The sequence below is a fragment of the Sus scrofa genome, chromosome 8, assembly GCF_054392235.1.
Source record: "Sus scrofa isolate SSC_HxYL_T2T_F1_AM1 chromosome 8, Sscrofa_HxYL_maternal_Yorkshire_Landrace_v2.0, whole genome shotgun sequence".
Lineage (NCBI taxonomy): Eukaryota > Metazoa > Chordata > Mammalia > Artiodactyla > Suidae > Sus > Sus scrofa.
Genome location: NC_139390.1, coordinates 139920904 through 139946825, shown reverse-complemented (window position 1 = coordinate 139946825; position 25922 = coordinate 139920904). Strand labels below are relative to the sequence as shown.

Genomic DNA, 25922 nt, shown 5'->3' with positions numbered 1-25922 from the left:
AAACAAATCTGACTAGCATCCATGAGGACGCAGGTTCTGTCCCTGGCCTTGCTCAGTGGGTTAAGGATCCAGCATTGCCGTGAGCTGTGGTGTAGGCCGCAGACGCAGCTCGGCTAGGATCTGATGTGGCTGTGGTGTAGGCCGCCCACTACAGCTCTGCTTCGACCCGAGGCTGGGAACATCCATATGCGTGAGTGAGACTCTAAAAAAAGAAAGAAAAAATTACCAGTGACCCAGGATTAGATGGATATGGCTAAGAAATTGATCAAATATGTAAATGAATATCAAGGCTATTTAATTATTCTGCTTTTTGCATTTTAAAATATTCAGATATTAAAAATATTTAGATAATTAATATGAAGATTTTTAAACATGTTTTAATATTTGTACAATACCTTATTTTTTTAGCAAGAAATACATTTTTCAAATAAAGCTATCTGTCAGTAAGTAAATATTTCCAAAAATTATACAACTTTAGTGATCTCTTTCACTTTTTTTTTTTTTTTTTTTTGTCTTTTTTGTTGTTGTTGTTGTTGTTGCTATTTCTTGGGCCGCTCCCACGGCATATGGAGGTTCCCAGGCTAGGGGTCGAATCGGAGCTGTAGCCACCAGCCTACACCAGAGCCACAGCAACGCGGGATCCGAGCTGCATCTGCAACCTACACCACAGCTCACGGCATATGGAGGTTCCCAGGCTAGGGGTCGAATCGGAGCTGCAGCCACCAGCCTACACCAGAGCCACAGCAACGCGGGATCCGAGCTGCATCTGCAACCTACACCACAGCTCACGGCATATGGAGGTTCCCAGGCTAGGGGTCGAATCGGAGCTGTAGCCACCAGCCTACACCAGAGCCACAGCAACGCGGGATCCGAGCTGCATCTGCAACCTACACCACAGCTCACGGCAACGCCGGATCGGGTCAACCCACTGAGCAAGGCCAGGGACCGAACCCGCAACCTCATGGTTCCTAGTCGGATTTGTTAACCACTGCGCCACGACAGGAACTCCCTCTTTCACTCTTAAGAGTCCTAGTTTGGATGATAAATTATATCATAATAAAAGTCCTGTGGCTTTTATTTTACAGATTGGTGAGAAATTGTACGATTCTATTTCTAAGCAATTTTATGATGTATTATGTATCTTTTTTTTTTTTTTTTTTTTTGCTTGTCATTATCCGTTTCGTTGATTAATGGACTCAGTTGGGATTGGTTTCAGTTGCATAAAACAAAACCAGCTCGCAGAAACTAAATAGAAGTTTATTTCAATCTCAACAGAAAAGGTAGTACGTGGGGTTCCTGCTGTGGGGCAGGGTCTCTGGAGCTCTGGCACGCAGGTTCAGTCCCCGGCCGGGCACAGTGGGTTAATAAGGCTCCCTGGCCCAGGAACTTCCACATGCTGTGGGCGCAGCCATAAAAACATCAACCACATCAGTGTGCTCAACTGTCAGTAACTATGAGACGTTATCACACATGCAAAATGAGTTTTCTGGGGGAACATATGTAGTTGCGTTTGAGCCTCTTTTCTTTTCGAAAATAGCCTCACTTCTCTTGGATAAATTAGATACATGCTCTGCTTCCACAGTGCTAATTTAAATAGTATTGCTGAATCCCTAATACATAAAAAGTAATCCGTGAATCATAGTGGGATACAGAATGAATAAAGTATGATTTCTGTCTATCTTAGATTATATTAAGCTTAAAGATAGTCAGCGTCATTTGATTCTGTGATGTAATTTTATTTTGTAAGTAGCATAAGTTTCAAGAAGCACCTAGATCTATTGGCCAGAAATTCTTCTAGGGAGCATAACACGAATGCATATCAATAAAAAAGTTTCAAGTAGTGTGTGTCCTTTTTTACACTTTAAATAGAACCCAGTCCAAGTTTATTTAATTAAGGTGCTGTTCTAATTGGCAGCCTGTCTGGAAGGACACAAAGTTAGATCCCATCCTTGCATCATATGTTCAGGTAAATTCCAGATGGACCAAACCTTAACCAATAAAAGGAAATAGTGAAAAAAACAGGAAGCACAGCAGAAAGCAAGATAGGAAACTTAAGAACATAAAGGAAAAGGCAAGTAGAATTCATCATATAAAAATAAATATAGCTTAAGATGACAAAAGACACCAGATACAAAGTCAAAACGCAAATGATATTGTGCAAGAACAATAATGGAAATTTCAAATGAAGGGTTATAACCCTAATATGAAAGGACTCCTATAAATTGCTACATGTGCAAGTACTCTTCTGTACTACACAGTTAACGTGCAGATGTGTGGAAAGTTTTCAAGTCCTTGTTTAATTAGCTCACTTTGGGGTGGTGTTTATATCTCTATGCATACAGAGCAGATTAGCTTTCTGTCTATAGGCAAAATACCAAGCATTTTCCACAACATAACAAATAGTTTACCTCCTTTATCTCTGATATCTAAGGCTTATATTTTGAACCTCAGCTATCATTATAGCCTAGATGCAATACAAATCCGTTAGAGAAAACAGTTTATGCTGATCAGAAGGCTGCTTTGCATAAAGTTTTCTTAAGGCATCTGATATTTGAGGAAGAGTTTTTTTTTTTTTTTTTTCTTCTTCTATTCTTTGGTGAAGTCATGAGGGAACACTACTTCTAGGCCACAGTCTCTCATCCCAGTATCCTTTTATGTTTTAATGTCTTTATTGAGAGGGCTTATAATTGAAACCTGCATGAGAGCACCGTTTCTTTGCCATTTATAAAGCTGTAATTGATTAAATGACATATTTCTTACAATGTTAGCCAGATTCTCTATTATAGTCAGGAGAGGAATTAATTCCTATTTAAGTCAATTTCCAGGAATCAGGTCGTTTTTGCTGTTGAATTTGTTTTTCTTTTAAAAAATTATTTTCACCAGGAAACTTTTGATCAAATGCAGCATCCCAATCTAGCAATTAGTTTCTTTCAGAAATCCTGTAACAGCTAATCCCATTTATCTTTTTAGACGGTCAGCCTTCTGCTGTGAATTTTTTAAAACTAGAATTCTCAAGTTTCACAACCTTTCTAATTTATGAAGTCATGCAAATCCTTTTGGAAGCAGAAAGCACAAATTGCTCACATGCAACAGAATTGAGGCTCAGAAATGCTATGTTCTATGTTCATCTACAGTCTAGTCTATGTTCTAGTCTAGTCTATGTTCGTTTATAGTTGAACCAGAGCTAAAACCCCAGCCCCTTGACTGTCAGTATAGAATGCACCTCAGGTTGCTTTCTAACTTTCTGGCCAAGCTTTCATGAGATACAGTTTTTCCAGAATTGAGAAAATTGTAGATGCTAAAGCTTTGACAGCAAATCACAATTTCTAAGTGGACTTTATTTTTATTTAAATTTTTTTTTTCTTTTTATGGCCTCACCTGTGGCATATGGAAGTACCAGGGTCAGGGGCTGAATCAAAGATGCAGCCACACCCTATGCCACAGCCATGGCAACACCGGATCTGAGCTGATTCTGTGACCTATTGCCAGATCCTTAACCCACAGAATGAGGCCAGGGATTGAACCAGCATCCTCATGGATGCTAGTTGGGTTCATAACTTGCTGAGCCACAGTGGGAACTCTGGTTTACTGTCTTTTTAAAGGTATATATTAAGAGAAGTAGAAATATATTTAGATTGCTAATTACATTTTTATGACTTTGACAAACCTAAATGTAGTATACATATATGCTTATAAATTATAAAACATAGAATGTCACATAACATTTCTCCTAAAGTAACCCATGAATCCTGTTTTGTAAGTGTTTCTATCCAGAATAAACACCACTCAGTATATAACCAGAGGAATATGTTTTAGGTGTTTTCTTTGTAACCTCTTCGGATTCATTCCCATCTGAGTCTCAGCCTAAGAATTCTGAAATGTGGTGTATGGGCTCCAGATTTTCATCATACTCTGTTCAAAACAACCAATTTTCTATGATTCCCTTTTTAATGGTACTGCAGGCCCTATGATCTAATCCCTGATGTCTGGCTTACTAGTTTCCCAAAGGCTGTTTGCAACTAGATACAACGTTCAAGTGTTTGGTAAATAAAAAAGTATTTTCATCTGAGGATTGCACAAAAGAAAGCCCTGCCTGTCCATAGCTGCCAAACTGTGACCCTTTCTCCCTCATGCTCTCTACTGAAGATGAAGAAGGAGAACGGGTGCCCTGCTGCCTCCCCCCGCCACCCCCCAAAAAAGACTTCAATTAAATTGCATCTCCAGTCATGCTAAAATAAGCATTCTTGAAAAAACAGGCCAGATTATTGGGAGGTATCTTTTCCTTTGTACTGATCCCCTTGAAGTTATTGGAAACTCTGCGGAGAAGAACTGAGCGAGGGTGGGCCCTGGGGAAACGCAGCCAAGTTTGTGGTGAATCATTATAACCACCACCAACAAATGTTTCCCAGAGCTTCCCTCAAGTCCGGATGGCAGCAAGGTGGTTGCTATGGAAATCGTGTTTTCGTTTCATAGCATCGTGCAGGGTTGTGAGTGATAGCAGGTCGCGAGTCTGTGGCAGGAAGAGTGGCTGCCTCTTTCCTCCCAACCCTGGCATAAGTGGCAGGTTTTCAGCTGTGTGGCAAGTAAGAGAGGTGATTATCAAGTCTTGCCTTTTTATTTGCTTTTTTGTTCCGAAAGGTAGAAGCTGTCTGGGCGTCTGCTCCATGTCTCAAAGAGGTCATATGGGTGAGAGGATGTGTAGTTAACAGATCTGAGAAAAAAGGTGACCCCTGAAAATCATAAGGGATAAAGATTAGTGGGCAGGAATACAGAATTAGGCAAATAGTAGGGTTAAGAAAAAATGTAAGCAATGCTGACTCGGGGTAGGCAGGTTAAATTTGAGGATCTCATAGGTGAGCGATATTGATGCGGGCCAGGTGGGTCCAGGCAATGACCATCCAAAGGTGCAGTGTGACCTGGGGATTCCAAATATTCCTGTGAAAAGGAAGACCAGTGTGAGAGTCAGGAGATAGAGGTATATGAAAGGGGGAGACCAAAGCGAGACTGGCAAATGAAAGTGGAGAAGGTTTTCATGAGACCAGAACCAGCCGGGGTAGCGGAGATAAGAGGAGCTTGAAAGCAGTGTGTTGCTCTTCCAGCCGTATCGTGCATGAGCCTCTGTCTAGATTTCTAGGTTTGGGATGCAACTAGTTATTGCCATGCTGCATCTCACGCCTCACCATGCCTTGAAAATTCATTTTATGTTACAGAGATAGCAAGTTCTCTCTAAACTTATTAGGTAATCTCTCTTGATCATTCGTTATGGAAAACTTAAAATAAAAACAGAAGAGAGAATACTGTAAAGAAACAGCAACCCGTTTCGACAATTACCAACATATGGCCAGTTTTATTTCAGCCGTAATCTTTACGTTCTTCCACCATGGATCATGCTGATGCAAACCTCAGTCTTTTATTTTATCTGCTAAAATTCAGCATATGTTTTGAAAAAAGTAAGGACTATTTTTATAACCTCATCACAGCCCTCAAAATTAACAGTCATGTCTTAATATTATTAAATACCCATTCAGGATCCACATTTTCCTGATTTCTCATAAATGGCTGTTTACTGTTGGCATTATTTAAATCAGGTCCCAAATAAGGTTCACATGAAGACATATATAAAAAAGTGCACAGTGAGACTCTTTAGTCATAGTTCTTTCTTCCTGTTTATTTCTTCCCTTGCCATTTACTTGTTGAAGACAATAGGTACCTTGTTTTTAGAATTTCATACATCCTAGTTTTAGCTACTTGCGTTCTAGGATGTGTCATTTACCATGGTCCTCTGATTCCCTGGATTTTCCATGAAAGAGCAGGTAGGTCTAGAAGCTCGATCAGACTCATGTTTGCTTTTGTAGCAAGAACATCTCATTGCTAGTACTATGTATTTCTTATTGAATCACATCTGAAAACTCAAGTCTGGTTATCTCTTGTCGTGATAAGATTGATTGGTGGCTTCTGATGTTGTTGGCTGATCTACCATTATAATTTCCCCACAGCCCTTCATCTAATTGTTTCATCAGCCATTGATGATTGTTGCCTAGATTTATTGTTTCATTAGGGTTGCAAAAGGTTTATTCTCCAATCCTATCATCCCTCTATATTTATTACCTAGCATTCATTCTTAAAGATGTGCTTTTATGGATTATTTCTAAAATCTAGGAAACAATTTGTATTGCAAAGGCAAAGCATCCATTTGATTTATTCTCTTTCTCTCTCTCTCTCTCTCTTTTTTTTTTCTTTTTAGGGCCACACCCATGGCATGTGGAGGTTCCCAGGCTAGGGGTCTAATTGGAGCTGTTGCTGCGGGCCTAGACCACAGCCACAGCAACACGGGATCCTGAGCCGAGTCTGCAACCTACACCACAGCTCACGGCAACGCCGGGTCCTTAACCCACTAAGCGAGGAGGCGAGGGATCGAACCCGCAACCTTATGCTTCCTAGTCGGATTTGCTTCCGCTGCGCCACGACACGAACTCCTCTTTTTTCCATTTTATTGACCTTGTTAGAATGTTGAGGAAATTTGATTATTTTATTCCCATAATTTCTGGCATTATTAGGAACTCTGCCGTCTTTATTGATACATCAATCTCAGTTCTGATAAATATATTTGGACTCCTCCTTGCAGCTCATTCTGTTTCCTGTCATCTTCTGTTGTTTGTTATTAAAAAAAAAAAAATCCTCTGAACATCTGACTCCTTTGTATGGAAATAAATTTCTTATTTTGTGTCCTTTATCTCACCCTTCAACTTAACCAATCCAGTGATGCTTCTTTCATTGTGGTATCAAGCACTTACATCTGACAGAATACTTTATGTATTTACCTACTATTTTTTTCCCACTTTGATTCTGATTCTTTATAGTAATGAGAACTTGGGCAGCTCATTTTTTTCCTTCTAGATTGAGTTTCCTCACTATAAAATTGAGATCAATAAATCTAACTTCAGGGGTGTTCTAAATATTAACAAAGATACTTTATGTGAAATCATAATTATAAATCAAAGGACCATTCTTATATTCTGATCTGAGCAGAATTTACTGAGCTCTTTTTGTAGGCATTGATATGCAGAGTTCTAAGGATATGCCAGCTAAAACAGGTATGGATCTTGCTCTTAGGCTAATGGTGAATACCAGCATCAAAATATAATTGCACTTATTTCATAGATGGTCTGCACATGATTGCTGAATTTAACTATTTTGTTTATTCTATTGGTGATTGATTTCTTAGGTCTTCCCACTTATTAGAAGTTGATGTTTAGTTCTGATTCACTGATATTTTCACTGTTCTTGTGGCATCTTGGTTTTCTTTACAGGTTCTAAAACTTGATAGAATACCTGAATCTTGCTGTAGAACTTCCTAAGTATTAAATATGTAAATATTATGCTGGCAGGCAGGAAATTTCCATTTCATTCTCACATTCATCCATTTATCAAATACTCAATGAAACTAGGACACGCAAAATGATTTTAGAGAAGGAAGAGATGGTCAGACCAATTTGTTTAACAGGGCAAGAGAAGTAAGTTAATCTGAATTAGATAATGCCTCTGCTGTGTTTGGCCATTATTGCCTGCAAATTGAATCAAACATTTTAAATGAAAGATTTGGATCAATATGTCTGATTTAATATGCTAATAAGACACTAATAACTTGAGATAGATTGACCATACTTTTATATAATGATTTTTATTTGTTTCCATTATAGCTGGTTTATAGTATTTTGTCAATTTTCTACTGTACAGCATGGTGACCCAGTTACACATACATGTATATATTCTTTTTTCTCATATTGTCATGCTCCATCATAAGAGACTAGACATAGTTCCCAGTGCTACACAGCAAGATCTCATTGCTAATCCAATGGCAATTGTCCGCATCTATTAACCCCAAGCTCCCCATCCATCTCACTCCCTCCCCTTCCCCCTTGGCAACCACAAGTCTATCCTCTAAGTCTGTGATTTTCTTTTTTGTGGAAAGGGTCATTTGTGCTGTATATTAGATTCCAGATGTAAGTGATATCATATGGTATTTGTCTTTCTCCTTCTGACTTACTTCACTCAGTATGAGAGTCTCTAGTTCCTCCCTGTTGCTGCAAATGGCATTATTTTGTTCTTCTTTAAGGCTGAGTAGTATTCCACTGTATATATATACCACATCTTCCTAATACAGTCATCTGTCAATGGACATTTAGGTTGTTTCCATGTCTTGGCTATTGTGAATAGTGCTGCAGTGAGCATGCATGTGCATGTGTCGTTTTAAAGGAAAGTTTTGAGATTGACCGTACTTTTAAAAAGTAATTTCTTCTGCAGTTCCCTAGTGGCTCAGTGGTTAATGAACCTGACTAGGACCCATGGGGATGTGGGTTCAATCCCTGGCCTCGCTCAGTGGGTTAAGGATCCGGCGTTGCTGTGAGCTGTGGTGTAGGTCGCAGATGTGGCTCCGATCCCTTGTTGCTGTGCCTGTGGTGTAGGTTGGTGGCTGCAGCTCCGATTTGACCCCTTGCCTGGAAACATCCATATACTGTGAGTGTGGCCCTAAAATAAAAAGCAAAAAAAAAAAAAATTTCATTTGAAAACATAGGTGGGACTATGAGCTAAGGAGATGGCTGAGAATGTCACCTACCAGAACTGAGCCGTGCCCTCCTTGTCTATGCCTGTGTGGTGCAATTTTTTTCTGCAGTCATTGTCCCCACTCTTACCCCCATTTCTTTTTTGAAAATTTTTATGAATTGGCAAACATATCTTTGGCTTGCTTGTTCTGTTCACTCAGTAATATAGTCTCTGTGTTGACATGAGCTGTCCTACAACATACAGTGTAAAATACCTGAATGTGTGTACGTGTGTGTGTGTGTGTGTGTGTGTGTGTGTGTGTTTCTAAGATATTCATTGGGATGTTTCAGAAATGTAATTTCTATTCGGGTGTGCTAGTTGAATTCACTTATATCTCTGCTTTGTTAGTTTTTTTGGGGGATGGTCAAGGAGAATATATAATCTCATTGATAGTTTGTTTCTTTTACTTTTTTTCATCATTTGGTTACTATTTATTTTCTTTTAACTTTCTCATAACTTTCTGATAATATTCTTTGAACTTTTAGTTTCCAAGAGTGAGGGAGTAGTCAAATACATTCTTTTTCATAATTATTTTTCCCTTTTCTGTTTGACCTCATTAACAGCAGCTTTGGTCAGACCTGCTAGGCCGGTGGAATATGCGTAGAGGCAACATTTAAGAGCCATCATATAGTTCTGCCATTCCAGGCGTATCTCAGTTTTTTGTGCTTTTGAAGGTTGGTGGAAACCCTGTGTTGAGCAAGGCTATCGGCACCATTTTCCTGCAGCATTTGCTCCCTCTGTGTTTCTGTGTCTCATTTTGGTAATTCTTGGACTATTTCAGACCTTTTCATTATTATTGTATTTGTCCTGGTGATCTGTGATCAGAGATCTTTGAGGTCGCTACTAAGACTAACCGAAGATGGTTAGCATTTTTAGCAATAAAGCTTTTTTATAAAATTTTTTTATGGCTATACCCACAGCAATGGAAGTTCCCAGGCCAGGGATTGAATCTGAGCTGCGGCTGCAACCTATGTCACAGCTGCGGCAATGCTGGATCCTTTAACCCACTGCACTTGGTTGGGGATCAATCCTGTGCCTCGGCAGCTATACCCAAGCTGCTGCAGTCAGATTCTTTTGTTTTGTTTTGTTTTTTTTTTTTTTTTTTAGGGCCGCACCCGTGGCATATGGAGGTTCTCAGGTTAGAGGTAGAATCAGAGCTGTAGCTGCTGGCCTATACCACAGCCATAGCAACACCGGATCCTTAACCCCCTGAGCGAGGCCAGGGATTGAACCCATGACCTCATGGATCCTACTCAGATTTGTTTCTGCTGAGCCACGATGGGAAGTCCTTTGTCAGATTCTTAACTCACTTACTGCTGTGGGAACTTTGCAATAAAGTATTTTTTTTTAAAATTAAGGCACGTACATTGTATTTTGGACCTAATGTTATTGCACACTGAATAGGCTACAGAATAGTAAAAACATGGTTTTTATATGTACTTGGAAACCAAAAAGTTTGTATGATTTGCTTTATTGAGATATTTGCTTTATCATGGTGGCTTTTAACTGAATCCACAATATCACCGAAATATACCTATATTCTTTTCTTATGCTATTCCATCAAAATCCGGGTTGCTCCTTCAGCTTGGGTCCCAAGATGAAGAAGGCATTCGGCAGGAGCTGAAGCTCACACAGACATAAATGATTTCATTCTTGTCAAAAGCTCAGATTTTCAGTCATTTGCTACTGCAGTATATAACTAAGCTGATTAATACAAAGAACGAGGGTAGTTGCATTACCCTTAAGAGGCAGAGGGATAAACTATTAGTGTAATATAGAGGACAGAGCATATATTTTAGAGTTTGAGAGTTACAGGTTTGGCCCAGGTTTGAATTTTATGGTTGTGAATACATAGGATAGTTATTAAACTATTTGAACTTTGGTTTTTTTCACCTGTAACATAGGATCCATCGACATAAACTTACAACTTTGCTGTGCAAATTAAATACCTGCACGAAGGTAAAGCTTACTGCTATAACTAACAATCACATGCAAAGCTACATAATGACTCAAAGTGTATGGAAGTTTGTTTCTTACTCCCCGTAACTGCAAAATGCATGATCCTGATTATCGCATTTTTTGTTTCTCTAAGCAACGATTCAGGGAGCCAGCCCCTTCCTTCCTTTGGTGGCTCTGCTGGCGGCAGCATTCGGTGTCCACGGGGCCTGGGACCTTCCTCCATTCTCATCACCTGGAAGGGGAGAGGGACCCGCAGGACCTCAAGAGGGAGATTTTCCTGGGCTGGGCGTGGAAGTGCAGAACACTGCTTCTGCTCACTTTCCAGTGGTGAGAATCCAAGGTCCGTGGTCTCACTCAAGTATCGCGTAGGCTGGAAATATAGTCAACTATGTGCTTCAGAAGAAAAGGAAATTGGTTTGATGAACAGTAAGCAGCCTCTGCCACAGTGGTAGGTGTGAAGAACAAGACTACTTATAAGAAGCTAGTGGATGCTTCATAAACATTCTTCCTGTTTGCCTCTCTAGGTTTCTTCAAGCCTTGTGTAAATATCCAAAAGAGTTGTATCTGTGGAAACATTCGTTTGTGCTGTATATTAGAAAATCATAGGCTTGGAGAATAGACTTGTGGCTGCCGGGGGGTGGGATGGGGTGGGGGGAGCTTGCAAACTATTGCTCTTGGAATGGATTTACAGTGAGATCCTGCTGTGTAGCATTGAGAACTATGTCTAGATACTTACATCACAACACAACAATGGGAAGAAAAAGTATGTATACATGTATGTGTAACTTGGTCCCCATGCTTTATAGTAGGGGAAAAAAAAAGAGTTTTATCTACTGGAATCAAACACGTGGCTCTAAGATGGCACATATGGACACTGCAGCCATGAAAAAATTATTAGTTCAAGGGTCTTTCTTGCCTGATAATTCTCAGTATTCATACAGCAGCTTGAATTGTGGAAATATCTTGGTTCATTGCCTGTCCGAATTAGAGGTAAAGCTGGAGCCATTCAATTCTTGTTTATTGAATACCTAACTGAATCAATATACCTCTTTTGATTTTATAAAATATCATGACTGAGCAAGCGTTGTGCCCTCTCGTAAGGCATTGTGGTAAAATATGAGAACTACGCTGGCTCTCTGGAGAATGTTTCTTGCCATTCAAGAATTGCTATATGACTTATTTGCTATAGAAAATGGTTGTATTTCTAACATAAAATGAAGACTTTACACAAATTTTCACTTTTAGTTATGTTATTGAATAATTCCCTTGGGTTTACATTTCCATAATTCTGGATACATGTGAAAGCTACTGGTAATTTCTGCTTATCAAAATTGGGTTAGTAAGAGTCTTTCCCAACACTGAAGGATTTTTTTTTTTTTTTTGGCCACACTCATGCCACGTGGAAGTTCCTTTGCCATAGCTGTGACCGGACCCACTGTAGTGACAGTGCTAGATCCTTAACCTGATGTGGCTCGAGGGAACACCTAAAGATGGTTTGAGTCTCAGTTTTTCTTGACCTCTTCTTAGGTGCTCAGTCTTGGGCAACTTACATTATATATGTGGGCCTCAGTATTGTCATCTGTAACACAGGATGAGGATAAATCTCGGTTATATATTTATAGTGAGTTTTTTTGGTCACATCTATGGCATGCTGACGTTCCCAGTCCAGGGACTGAACCTGCACCACAACAGCAGCCTAAGCTGCACAGTGACAACACCAGATCCTTAACCTGCTGTGCCACTAGGGAACTCCCTATAGTGAGTTTTAAATGAGGTAAAATGTGTAAAAAATACATTTTCTGAATATAGTAAATGCTTAGCAAAAGAAAACAATGATACCAGTAATAGCATCATCATCATCATAGAATAATAAGTAACTATTTCCAAGTAGTGGTATATTTTTCTTAGAAGTACACTATATAAATGAAAGAGGAATGATGTTTAAACATATTTTCTCTTAAAAGCCATCATCCCTACAGAAAGCATGCAGTGAGGTTGGAATATGCTTCCTCTAATGCCTAGACCAAGCTTTTGTTCTCACCTGAGTGTTTTGACATTGCGTAATTGGATAGTAAACAAATTATGTCACATGCTTGGCGTTTACTTCTTGATAATTTGGAAAAGCCACTAGAGGGTGCTACTTTGCTAGGAAAATAAAAGCACCTCCCAACAGTAGCATTCAGTCTGCAGCGGAGGCGTCTGATGTTAGGGCCAGAACTGAGCTCTCTGCTGTGAGTATCCGGATACAATTTATTCATTTATCGTTTATGTGGGAAGTAAATAGCAATAGTGTAGGGAAGCCACAAAAGTTGATACAAATAAAATCCTAGTCTTTTCTTTCAGTAAAGGGTTCTAACCAATGCTGCTGTGAAAAAGCTGTGACTATCTCTTGCCAAACAAAATTCTGAGGCTGTATGACTTTCTTAGGAGAGATAGCCTGGCTTTAATTGTGTGCTGTGTTTTGGCTAGATAGCTGGTGGTCTTAAGTTTGGTGGAATGCTTTTCTTCTGTCTTTGGTAGTTTTTGTTACAGGGATCTGTGAAAATGAAGATCTTATATTATTTTTGCCCTCTGAAAAATAGCGTGTCAGTGATCCAAAGGTCCCACATGTGCAGGTGGGTGAGCGGCAGACAAACTAAGCGTGTGACCTTCCTATTCGTAACTCTGGGTTGAGAGTGAATGTCATGCCGGCGAGAGGTTGTGAGACACGTCAGCCTCAATTATGAAGAACAGCCTTGAGTGCATAGTTCATATTCTTTGGCGAAAGCATCTCTGTGAAGCCAATTATCTAAGGATGAAACACAGTCAGCCTGGGTTTATCAAAAGATTTCTGTAGATCAACTCTCGTCTTTTCAGCCGACTGTGAGGTAATGATACAGATGGAGAAAGATTGTCAGCAGTTAGACGAGAGGAGGAAATAAATGCGGAAACCTAAAAGAATCCTAATTCTCCAGGTGACGGGAACTACACAAAAGCTGGCGTCCTCAGTGTGTACTTTTGTCATCCTGGGTAGAGGAGTTGGCTTCCTGAGGTATTTTTTTCCCTACGACATATTACCTCTGACATAGGAGTGGGGGAAGATGTTTCTGATTTGACCTGCATCAGTGAAAGAAACAACTGGAAAGTTCCTGTCAAAATTATCTGGAAGAGTCTAGCTCCTCAAGTCTTCTGAATTGCTCAGAGTCAAGGTAGCTAATCACCAGTCTACTCAGACTTGATGATTAAACAGAATAAAATCAGGTTACCAGCTTGTGGTGTGTGTGTGTGTGTGTGTGTGCACACCATACACGCATATACACGTGATCACAACTTTAAAAGGTCATGTCAGTCAAGAGCTCAGTCTTACCCTGATGTGATTTTAATATGGATTTAAAATTTTAAATGTTAAATATAACTTTAGCTTGTTTATCTGTTGGAACAGTTTTTGTGAGTTAGGTAGTTATTGATGGTGGGGGGGGGGGCAGAGCCAGGAGGCTCGGATGATTATTCACTCTTGAGATGTTTTTATTTCCACCTTTAAATCTTTTAGAGAATTTGAGATGGGTGACATTTGGGTGGCACTGGAAAATGAAAACTTTTTTTTTCATCCGTCTTTTTTATTAATATAATGTCTTTCTTTTTGTAAATTCACTTGAGAATTAGGGATGCAATGTGATGTGGTTATCTCATTATTCACATTAGGGAAGTAAGAAACTCTGATTCACCCTGCTATGGTGGTCAGAAAGGAAATGGTCAAGTTTGGGCTGAGATATTACTGAGAAAAATACCACTTCTTTAATTTGTCAGCTTATGAAACCTGGGTTAGAGAAAATAATACTGAATTAGAAGGAAGATGGGGGATTAAGCTCTCTGCTTCTGATCAGCCATCCCTAGTTGTGGCAAATGAGTTTACCTTAAACCATGGACATGAGTAAGCTTTAGCTTAGATTTTAAATTAAAATTTTTTGGTAAGAAAGAATAATGTCTCTTTGGTTTGCATCAGAGAATTGTTGGAAGTGACGTATAAAAAGTGCCTTCAAACTGTAAAGGCCAGTAGAAATGTTGCCCTGGTCATGACAATATGGTCACAATTAAGCTTAACTAGATTAACCAAATGCTGTTAGGAAAATGCCTTGTTTGCTTTCCCATTCCTTGATTTTCTTTAGCATTCTGACTTCTCAACCTATACATTGCTGTCTTACAAATGACCATATTGAGTGTTTCAGCCTGACAGCAGATGCTAAAGGTGAGGTTATGAGGGAAGTTGAAAAAGGCATTTTGTCTTCTTGGTTAATATACAGTGTCACTGCCAACAGCTCTGCTTTTGCTTTTGGTTTCATCATAGCTTTTCTATGGCCCAGTTCCTACTTTAAGGCATGTCCCTTGGCCTCTTAAGCTTAGATGCTCAAAGAATTCCATGGAATCCCCTTTATTGACTTAAAACCTGAAAGGTTGTGAAATACTGTACTTGGAACTTTTATTTTATTTTGCTCAGTTTTTTTCAAGTGCAACCTTGAGGAGGCAAGTTTTTTTTTTTTTTCTCTTCTTCTTCTTCTTCTTCCAGTATCTTCCTTTGGTATAGCTCCAAGGCTCTTAAACTCTAGATTGAGGTTTCTCTTTAGTTTCTCTTTATTATCTCACTGGGCTGAATTTTGTGGAGTCCTCTTCTTTCACCTTGTTTAAGTAACTAGTAAGTGAAAGCTATGCTTCCCTTTTTAAGCTCATAACACATGCCTATATGTGTATATGCCAATCTCCCCTTACTTATCGGGTAGGATAGCTGGAGATCAAAATATTACCTTTATCCTTTATGATTGATAAACTAAGATTGACTGTGACTTGGAAAGTGGCAATGGTGGCATCTTGATACCACACTCTGAGCTCCGCCAGAGGCAGGCAGCTTGTAGCCTCCTGTGTAGAGCCTACCCCTGTTCCACCAAAAGGCAGGGTGGAGCGTCTCTCAGGGCAGCTGGCTCCCTCTGAGAGAGGCAATAGGGACTGAACTGAGTCTACCTAGTTCCTCTCCCAAACTCATCAATCAGCTCACCAGCTTTCTGGTTGAAATGCCCCATTACGGAAACCGGAAGGGAGGAAAGAACATCCGGACCCACTGCCCCTCAAAATAGTCTTCAGGGATTTGTTTTTCTATTTATGGGGCTTAACCATTAAACTTATGAAATGCAAGACTGCTGCTCTTGTTCTAGAGGAGAAAATCTGCAGTCTGTCAAAACCACCTGTCCCCACCATGTGAGGCTGTGGTCCTCCCCGACCTCTGACTTTTGTGGATTTGCCTGGGACACCATGCGAGACACACTTTATTCCCCTAGAAGTGTCCAAAAGGGCCAGTCTGTACTACAGCTGAAAATCCCTCCTTCTATTCCCAACCCAAATTACCATCTAGCTACATTGTCCAAGCTTATTAGAGGTTTTGCAATAATATCAAATGACCACGTGGAGCTATTCCAACAATAACATGCCAAAAGACGAGATGTCCTAAATTTAAATGTAAATCTCTGCCCACTATTCAGAAATTCCTCAACAAACATTAAAGTACAAATTTAAACTCCCTTGAATTTTACAGTTCAAATGAATTAGAGTCCAGAATCGAATTATTTTACCTTCGTGTTTTCAAAGAAATTAGTTAAAAAAAAAATCATTCTTGCCAATTTCTTATTCTGATTGGCCTCAACAGAGACTTCTTGTTGGCTGGAGAAGATGAGTTTCCTTCAGCAGCTGCAGCCTGGTTTATTTCTCATGGAATGAGTGTAATTCCTTCACAACTTCAGAAATAGCATTAATTCATTGCCACGTTTCTGATGTACCTAATTTTTTAGAAAGGTGTTTACAGTAGTATAGCGCTTGCTCCATTCTCACTGAGTTTAGAAAAAATTAATACCTAGCCCCAAGAGTAATTTTTTCCAGGGAAAACTGTGTTTTCCAAATAGTTTTTAGGAAGTTAAAGATCATAGAAGAAACTCGTTGAGATCTGAGAATAAAGTGGGTAGTCTCAATTTTAGTCTCACCAGGATGTCATGTCGTCTATGCCAGATTTTAAAAATCTATGATTTGGGAACTTGAATTCAACTGAGAGAAATCACCTATAAATATACTGCTTTTGACCCTAGGGAATTATCAGGTCTTGAGAGAAAATGCATTTATGAGGGTTCTTCTTCAAGAAAGGGACATTTAAGATGTGCTGGGAAGGAGTTCCCGTTGTAGCTCAGTGGTTAACGAATCCGACTAGGAACCATGAGGTTGCGGGTTCGGTCCCTGTCCTTGCTCAGTGGGTTAAGGATCCGGCGTTGCCGTGAGCTGTGGTGTAGGTCGCAAATGCAGGTCAGATCCCGCGTTGCTGTGGCTCTGGTGTAGGCCGGTGGCTGCAGCTCCGATTAGACCCCTAGCCTGGGAACCTCCATATGCCTCAGGTGCGGTCCTAGAAATGGCAAAAAAAAACAAAAAAACAAAAAAACAAAAACAAAAAAGATGTGCTGGGAAAAATCAGGACTTTGAAGTGGTTTATGCATTCTTACTCGGCATGCTTTTGGGCCTTTGAGGGGCATCCTGAGGGTGATTTAGTGTGGATTCTGTCTTGTGACAAGTCTCCCACTTGCCCTTGTTCCTTGCTGGCTGATTCCACTGCTTTGGCTGTGAAATTGCTCATAGTGAAACGAAATCTTCTAAAGTTTCTTTCTCCTCTTCATCCTTCCTCCAGCTGGAGAAAGGTCTTCAGCAGATTCCTGAACTTACACCGTCATCGATATTTCTTAAAGTTTGTAGCCTTAGAAGGTTTTAGTGAGGAGAGTTATCTCCCCGTCGTGTTCTTCAAGAAAATGCTAACTGGCACAAAAAAATTAAAACTAGGACCTCACCCTTCTGTGCTCTGAAAGCCCTCATAAGAACTTAAGCGTGCAATTAAAGGCAATGACCACGTACATGGCTAAGAAACACAGTAAAAAAACAAAACAAAACAAAAAACTGTCTCACCTACTGTCCACATACAGTAGGTATCTCAAGGCCATGCTCTAGCAGTCAGCTTCTTAAGGTCTCTGTGGCTCGTATGACCTTAGGGATAGGAAGCCCTGCTTGTGTAAAAACAGCCTCTCACTCTATAAAATATAACCTCACTTCTGTGGACAAACCACCATAAGCTGCTCTCTTCCACCAAATGCAAAATCCCATAGTGACCTATTCCTTTAAAGTATAAGGTCTAAAGCTGCTACTTAGGCTGCACTGATCGTAAGCACACCACACAAATCAAAAGCCAGTTGCGTAGTTGCCACATAAGCCCCTTTGAACCAGCAGAGCCAACAGCAGACAGAACCTGACTTCATCCAGTGGCTCGTGATTCAGTATTTTTCCTGCTCTCCAAATTCCTCTCCGTGTCTATTTCTCAATATCCCTGGCTCAAGGCAACAAATCCTAACACTCCTTGGAATTGAACCTCGTCTAAAACATGGGATTTGGAATAACAGAACAGAAGGCCCACACTGCGTGGTCAGCTGGATCTCATAGGAGGGGAAGGCGGAAAGAGCTGGCCTGCTCACGTCCAGTTCTTTTCCGAAACTCACCAGTCAGATAATTCTCTCCATCTTTGTGCTCGAGAAGCTCGTGGTATTTAGGACATTTCTCCTCTTGGAAGGCAGAGCAGGGACGGTCTTTCCTCCCTTAACAGAACTTGCTTGGATGTTCCCCCTGTGGCCTCCTTTGAGAGCTTATTCTTGAAACCAGTTCCACTCTCTAGAAGCGAAAACCCAAGCCAAACAGATAAACAGAAAACTCAGGTATTCTAAGCAATCGTGAAGCGCAACAGTTGGTCGCTCGGCTGATGCCTCGTCAATTTCAATTCTGCTGCAGGTTTCCCCAGGTGCTTTGCATGTGTAAGCTGTAAGCGATCTCTTCAAACACTCAATGTGACACATTTCTGGAAATGCTTGGTTAAGTCTCCCTTTCCAAAAGTAGGAAGGAAAGATTTCAAATAATACAAGTGCAAAAAAAAAAAAAAAAAAAAAAAAAAAAAAAAAAAAGGAATGAATAGGAAAATGATTCATTCACAGCGTGCGCTGATACAGGGAGATATAATTACGCTACATGAGGTAATAGTTGTGAAAAGCACTTGGAAACTTGTAAAATACTATATGAAGGTAAAGTATTAGCTGTTACATTCTGTGCAGATGGATTGCAATTTGAAGTCCACAGTTCCTATCGTAAGAATTTTGGTAAGAACTTTAAAGTCTAGTTCCACCCTCTGTCAAAACAGAGGCCTTGAAGTGGTAAATGGTCAGAATCTCTAAGCGTAAGAGTCTGTGGTCATGGCCGTCCATGTGCGAACAGTAGACCGTTTGGGTCTCTTAATGATGGGAACCAGAAGCTTGTGTTTGCCTAGAGTCATGTGAAACGCAAGCTGCCAGGGCATGAGATACAAAGACGAAATGTTAGTAACAGCAACTCTGATGTGAAAGAAAAGAGATATGTATACTTTGGAACTTAAAAGAAATTAATTACCCTTTTGTTTTCCTCTTTTATAGTGTCAAGAAATTATTTGATCACTACTAGCTTCTTTAAAAAATAGTGAAACGGAAATATAAACACCCCAATCTATGCCCTACCTCTATGTAAGTTTAGTGTACATAATTTTTTTTTTTTTTTTTTTTTTTTGTCTTTTCAGGGCTGAACCCACGGCACATGGAGGTACCCAGGCTGGGGTCTAATCAGAGCTACAGCTGCCAGCATACCCCAGAGTCACAGCAACGCCAGATCTGAGCTGCATCTGCGACCTACACCACAGCTCACAGCAACACCAGATCCTTAACCCACTGAGCAAGGCCAGGGATTGAACCCGCAACCTCATGGTTTCTAGTCGGATTCAATTCTGCTGCACCATGACGGGAACTCCTAGTGTACATAAAAATTTTATCCAGAGGACTGGTTAACAACTTGTTATTTTGCATGTTGTCTAAGTGGTTAGTTCAATGATGTGTTCTCTTATGTCTTAGTGAAGTAGCCCCTTTCAATGAAAAAAGTTCCTTATGGATCTTAACAGTGTACTTAAGGTCTGCTGTTGTGCTTATTTTGAAAACATGAAATTGTTCCAACACTGTTGATATATAAGGGAACTTGAGCATGACACAGATTTTGTCTTCGCTTCTGCACAGTTTTGTTTATGAGAAACTCTTGGTGAATGCAGTGCACGGCAGCCAGCTCAGCCCAGCTGCACAGGAATTCACATGACACATGCACACGTCTCCGTTGACCCAGTCTCTCCGTTCCCTGCATATATTTTAAGCTACACCCACCCACATCTGGTGTTAAGAACTTTTGATCCATTTCAGATAACCTCCTTCCCATCATTTCACAATGACTCACAAATTGCAACCCTTCTGCAAACTTCAAGTTTTTCAAGGTAAAATGCCATATTTATTGTAGTACATAAGCATTTTGTAACCATGTCACATGTATAAAGCTGTGCTGCTATTTTATTAGGTTCCTACTTTGAAAAAATCCTGTCGCTGATGAAATTTCTGAGTGTTGTGTCTCCAATATCATTTTCTCATAAGCCCTGTTATTTTTGTTGTGTGATTTTTGCATAGCATGGTAGTTTTAAGGAATACAGATGCCATGTTCTAGCAGAACTGACTGGATTGTAATTTCAGTTTTTCACTTTTATTAATATTTTGCATCAATGAATAATACAATTCTATATTCCCCCCCCCAACTTTATTAATAGTGCTGTTAGTTTATTGCAAGATCCCTGCAGAGTGTCTGCTGGCTAGTTTCTGTGGGAAGCAAGCTTGTTTGCATTTGCATGGACTGTGAACAATTTTGTGCAGATACACACCTTTGAAAGAAGGCTGAAACCTGCCTGAGTCTGTTTTTAGGCTCAGAGATCTTGACAATAGTCATGTATCCTTGTTTTTTTTTCACGCTCTGAATTTGAAATAAAGTTTGGCAGTCAAAAACTTCACATATATGATATTTAATAAATATGTATATGACATATACCTAAGGAAAAAACATTTCTGCAGGATATTGTTTTTATTTCCTGCATCTGTCTGAGGTCACATGAGTACTATCACATATATGGTATATGCATCTATGATAATTATATTTACTGTTATATTTGTCTTTAGAAGCCCCCTTTTTTCCTTATTTTAAACTCTATTGAGGTATGACTGATGAGCAAAATTGTAAGATATTTCAAGTGTACACTGCGATGAGTTGATATGTGTATATGCTATAAAAAACTTCCTCCTGTCTAGTTAATTAACACATCCATCATCTCACCTCACACATAAATATGTTTTTAAAGAACCCTTTCGCTTTTCCACATTCCCTTTCCCATCCATCATGTGCTGTACCCTACGCATAGCCGCAGTGTATGAAACATAGGTTATATACCAAAAGTTCAACGACGGGAAGGAATGTACTTGTTCATAAAAGCCGAAATGAGGTATTACTATTTATTCATTTCCTTCTACGTTCCAGGAAGTTCACTACCGTGTTCAGTGATAATATGTTTCATTCAATCTTCACAATATCCCTTATAGTTTTTGCTGTCCATTTTAACAGAGGAAGAAACGAAACCCATGGAAGATGTTAACCATCCCAGCATCGAGTAGTGTTGAGTTATGTGTCCGTGTGGGTCCTCTGAAAAGTGCCCACAAAGAGAAGATCAGATGTGTAAGAGGTCAATTGGGGGAAGTGCCTGTGAGAGAGAAAGGAGGGCTCGAGAGAGTCTCCGGACCATGATGCAGCTCCAACACCCAGAAAAGGAGAGAAAAGGAAAGAGGTGGTCTTGGTAGGAAAAGCCTCAAACTGAGAGGAGGTATGAGAAAGTTTCGCCCAGGCCAGTGCCTCGTGGAATCCCTGGGCAAACGACTCCCCTTTAGAGGAGTCCTGCATTGGGTAGAAATGGCCCAGTCCTAGTCACAGTCCATCGTTGGTTGGGAGCAGCCCAAGGGAAGCCCAGATCTCTGAGCTCCAAGTTGGATCCAAAGGTGTGCTCAGCTGGAGGCTGTCAGTCACCTGTGATCCCATGAGCAGCTTCTCCTGGAGGGAGATCTGAGCAGTGCACCTCTCAGTCATAATTCAGGATCACCCACAGTCATAATTCAAGTCAAGGTCTGCCTGAGCACAAAGTTCTCTGTGTGGTTAACACACAGGGTTGATGGCAGGGGCCAAGGCTATTCCCATCAGTCAGAACAACACCCTTACTACGAAGAATATAACCTGCAAATATTATAACCTAAGTAGAACTTGTGGGTTTGAATGCAGACACAGCTTCAGGATATGTTTTTAAGTTTCCTGGCTTTCAACAGCTTGCCTACAATTTTGTATCTGCCACTTAAGAGCCAAAGACATAGAAGGAATTTTCTAGACCGAAGGGTCTAATGAGGGCAGCACATTAGAATCAGGGTGAGGGGATGGTTAACGTTTCCTATGGCCAGTCTGCACCTCCAACCAATTAAGTCAGAGTTTGGGGCTAGAGCCTCGCCATCAGTAATTCGTAAAGTTTCACAGGTGATTTCAGGTGATTTCCAAGGTTAAGAACCACTGCTGTAAAGAACATCTGCCTGAAGTAAAAGAATAGATGTGGTTTTTTGAACCATCTTCTGAGTACCCAGTCTCACTACCAGCCCCACTCATATCCACCCCAGGGAGTGACCTCATTAGTTCAAGAATATTCTCAGAGGCCATTAAATTAAAAAAAATTTTTTTGGTGTTTGTGACCACAATTGTATACAAGAATTTCCCACGCCTAATTTAGATTTACATTCGCATTTATGCTTTCACCATAGTTTAACTTGAGCACATCTGTATACTTTTAATAAAAATGAAAGTTAACGATACAAATTATAGTAAGTAACCCTAGTGGTCTGGCTGCAGTCAACAGGGTGGCTTTTGGAAGTGCCCAGAAGGGATTTTGGAGGTAGAGGGAAGGAACACTGCCACATAGTCTCAAAATTTGAAAGGAAAACAGCAAGAGAGTTAGGAATGTGGAATGAACTAATTAGAGAGTTCAGATTGGGTATGTTTTATTCATAATTTTATTTTTGCATTAATGAATATCAGTGAAAGTAGTGTATGTTCATTGTAAAACTCTGGAAATAGAAAACGTTAGATGAAAAGAATTCATTTAACGTTAATGTTAGTTATGTGTGTTCAGAAATCTGAGTTGGTCAATGTATTTGCCTCCATTGAGCTCTACCTGATAGAATGAACTGTTCAGGGTGTAGCCATTGATGCCTGGTCTCCATATATAGTATTAATTTTTCTCTCTTATCTAGGAAAAAAAAACAACAAACCAAAAACCCCACCAGTGTATGTGTTCATGTGCAGTAGCGGATCAGTGGAAACTCAGAGCAGGCAATAAGGGGATGCAGAGTCTGTGGACAAGTTAAAAACATTGATAAAGCTAACTGAAAATTGATTTTTAAATTATCATTATGCATTGGCAACTCTAAAATGATATCAATGATTAAATTACTCCTCCCTAAAAAATTATGTTCTTTTTTTTCCCATTTTTTTATTACTCAAATGAATTTATCATATCTGTAGTTGTATAATGATCATAACAATCTGATTTCACAGAATTTCCATCCCACAGCCCAAGCACATCCCCCCACCTCCCAATCTGTCTCCTCCGGAGACCGTAAGTTTTTCAATGTCTGTGAGTCAGCATCTGTTCTGCAAAGAAGTTCAGTCTGCCCTTTTTTCAGATTCCACATGTCAGTGAAAGCATTGGATGTTGGTGTCTCATTGTATGGCTGCCTTCACTTAGCATGATAGTTTCTAGGTCCATCCATGTTGCAAAAAATGCTGGTATTTCCTTCTTTTTAATGGCTGAGTAATATTCCATTGTGTATATGTACCACATCTTCTGGATCCACTCCTCTGTCGGTGGACATTTAGGTTGTTTCCATGTCTTGGCTTTTACAGATAGTGCTGCAATGAACATCGGAGTACATGTGTCTTTGCAAGTCCTGGTTTTCTCTGGATAGATGCCCAGGAGTGGGATTGCTGGATCAAATGGTAGTTCTATGTTTAGTTTTCTGAGGCATCTCCATACTGTTTTCCACAGTGGTTGCACCAATTTACAATCCCACCAACAGTGTACTAGTGTTCCTTTTTCTCCACACCCTCTCCTGCACTTACTGTTTGTAGACCTTTGGATGATGGCCATTCTGGCTTGTGTAAGGTGGTCTCTCATAGTGGTTTTGATTTGCATTTCTCTAATAATGAGTGACCTTGAACATCTTTTCATGTGTTTTTCGGCCATCCATATGTCTTCTTTGAGAATTATCTGTTTAGATCTTCTGCCCATTTTTTGATAGGCTTGTTTGTTTTTTTGGTATGGAGCTGCAGAAGGTGTTTATAAATTTTGGAGATTAATCCCTTGTCAGTTGCTTCGTTTGCAAAGATTTTCTCCCATTCTGTGGGTTGTCTTTTTGTGTTGTTGAGGGTTTCCTTTGCTGTGCAGAAACTTTTAAGTTTAATTAGGTCCCATTTGTTTATTTTTGTTTTTACTGTCATTACTGTAAGAGGTGGATCTGAGAAGATGTTGCTGTCGTTTATGTCAGAGAGTGTTTGGCCTATGTTTTCCTCTAGGAGTTTGATAGTGTCTGGTCTTATATCTAGGTCTTTAACCCATTTGGAGTTTATTTTTGTGTATGGTGTTAGGGAGTGTTCTAATTTCATTCTTTTCCATGTGGCTATCCAGTTTTCCCAGTACCACTTATTGAACAAGCTGTCCTTTCTCCATTGTATAGTGTTGCCTCCTTTGTCATAGATGAGTTGGCTGTAGGTGCGTGGGTTTAATTCTGGGCTTTCTATCCTGTTCCACTGATCTATATGTCTGTCTTTGTGCCAGTACCATATGGTTTTGATGATTGTTGCTTTGTAGTATAGTCTGAAGTCCGGGAGCCTGATTCCTCCAGCTCCATTGTTCTTTTTCAGGATGTCTTTGGCTATTCTGGGTCTTTTGTGCTTCCAAACAAATTTTAAAGTATTTTGTTCAAGTTCTGTGAAAAATGTCCTTGGTGATTTGATAGGGATTGCATTGAATCTGTAGATTGCCTTAGGTAGTATAGTCATTTTGATAATATTAACTCTTCCAATCCACGAGCATGGTATATCTTTCCATCTATTTGTGTCATTAAATTACTCCTCCCGAAAAAATTATGTTTTCTTGGTCTAAGTTCTAAATTTCAAATCATCACTTTTTAAACTTACTTTTTTTTTTAATAGAAAAGACATACAGAAAATGTATTTTGGCTTTAGACTTCATGGTTACTACAGGAAATGTAGGCTTCTTATAAAATTAAACTTACTCTTTAATAAACGTTGTATTCTGTGTTGTATTCTCCATGGAATAGTCCCCTTTCTGCAGCTGGCCTCTGACACATGGAATCAGTTACACACTTTGCTTTCAGAGCTTGTTTGTAGCCTGCTTCTAGTTTGCTCAGGGCATAGCTTGTCTCCAGCCTCCATGGTAATAGAGAGTCCTGCATTGAAACAACAGACTAAAAATAAATGCTAGCAGAACAAGTGTGAAGATGATGAACTGGAACTTGTGTTATTTCAGTGTTGTCTTTCTTCGTGATGGTTTGGAGTTTTCATTTGTGTTTAAAGTTTATGCAGTGAAGCAATGTAGACTGAGAGAGATGATATTTTTATTTGGTAAGTGCCAATTGTAGTTCTTCCAGGAAATATTTTAAAATTGGAATTTACTCTTATTTTTATATTTTTTAATTGCTTTAAAACAGGAGAACTAATTAAGGGAATAAAACATTGCATCAGTGTGATTTATTTAGTAGGTTTAGATAGTTTGGTTTTATTAAAATTCATTTAAAAACTGGCATGATTATGTAGACACAAAATTTAATAAAAGGAAGCGTTCACTGTCTTCATATCTTTTCTGGCTGTTACTTATTCCATTTCATGACTAGTCCTAGAAATACTTGTGTTGTATGGAGTAGGGGAGCCTTGAGAAATGCTGTGCTCTTCGTGGCAAATAATCCAGGTATGGCACCGCTCAGCTGCTTTTACAAAGAGCTTGAAAGTCCCTCAGTGGGCCTCACCTGCTCCTTCATTGTGTCAGTTTCCCCCTTTTCTCCATTCCTTCCTCCTCCTCCTTTGCTCCTAACATCCAGTCTCCCAGGGAAGGAAATGTCTCCTAGAAAATGGAGAAAGGAGTCATTAATTGTATTGCCAGTTCTGGTTTTCCTGTGTTGTCAAAGAGGCTTCAAGCAATCCCGTGGCAAACCTGGTCAAAGATTAGCTGAGAAAGCCTGAAGAAATCAGGGAGATTGATTTGTCCAAGCCTGAGGGAAGTGTGATGAGTGTTGTGTTGAGAAAGGGAATTGAATTCGGGCTGTCCAGAG

The 25922-nt window shown here is 39.8% G+C and overlaps 1 protein-coding gene across 24 annotated transcripts in view; it reads left to right on the top strand.

Annotated features, from left to right (window-relative positions):
- The window catches only part of ARHGAP24 (Rho GTPase activating protein 24), an 826886-nt gene that overhangs the window by 71048 nt on the left and 729916 nt on the right, over window positions 1–25922 (top strand). For 10 of the 24 annotated variants that reach the window (XM_084973632.1, XM_021100782.2, XM_084973617.1 and 7 more), the window contains exon 1: window positions 12741–12794. The exons of 13 other annotated variants lie outside the window; for them this stretch is intronic. The gene's annotated coding sequence lies outside the window, so the exon portion shown is untranslated. Of the gene's footprint in view, window positions 1–12740; window positions 12795–25116; window positions 25219–25922 lie in introns of those variants that run through there. One more of the 24 variants, XM_084973627.1, reaches the window with a different exon arrangement.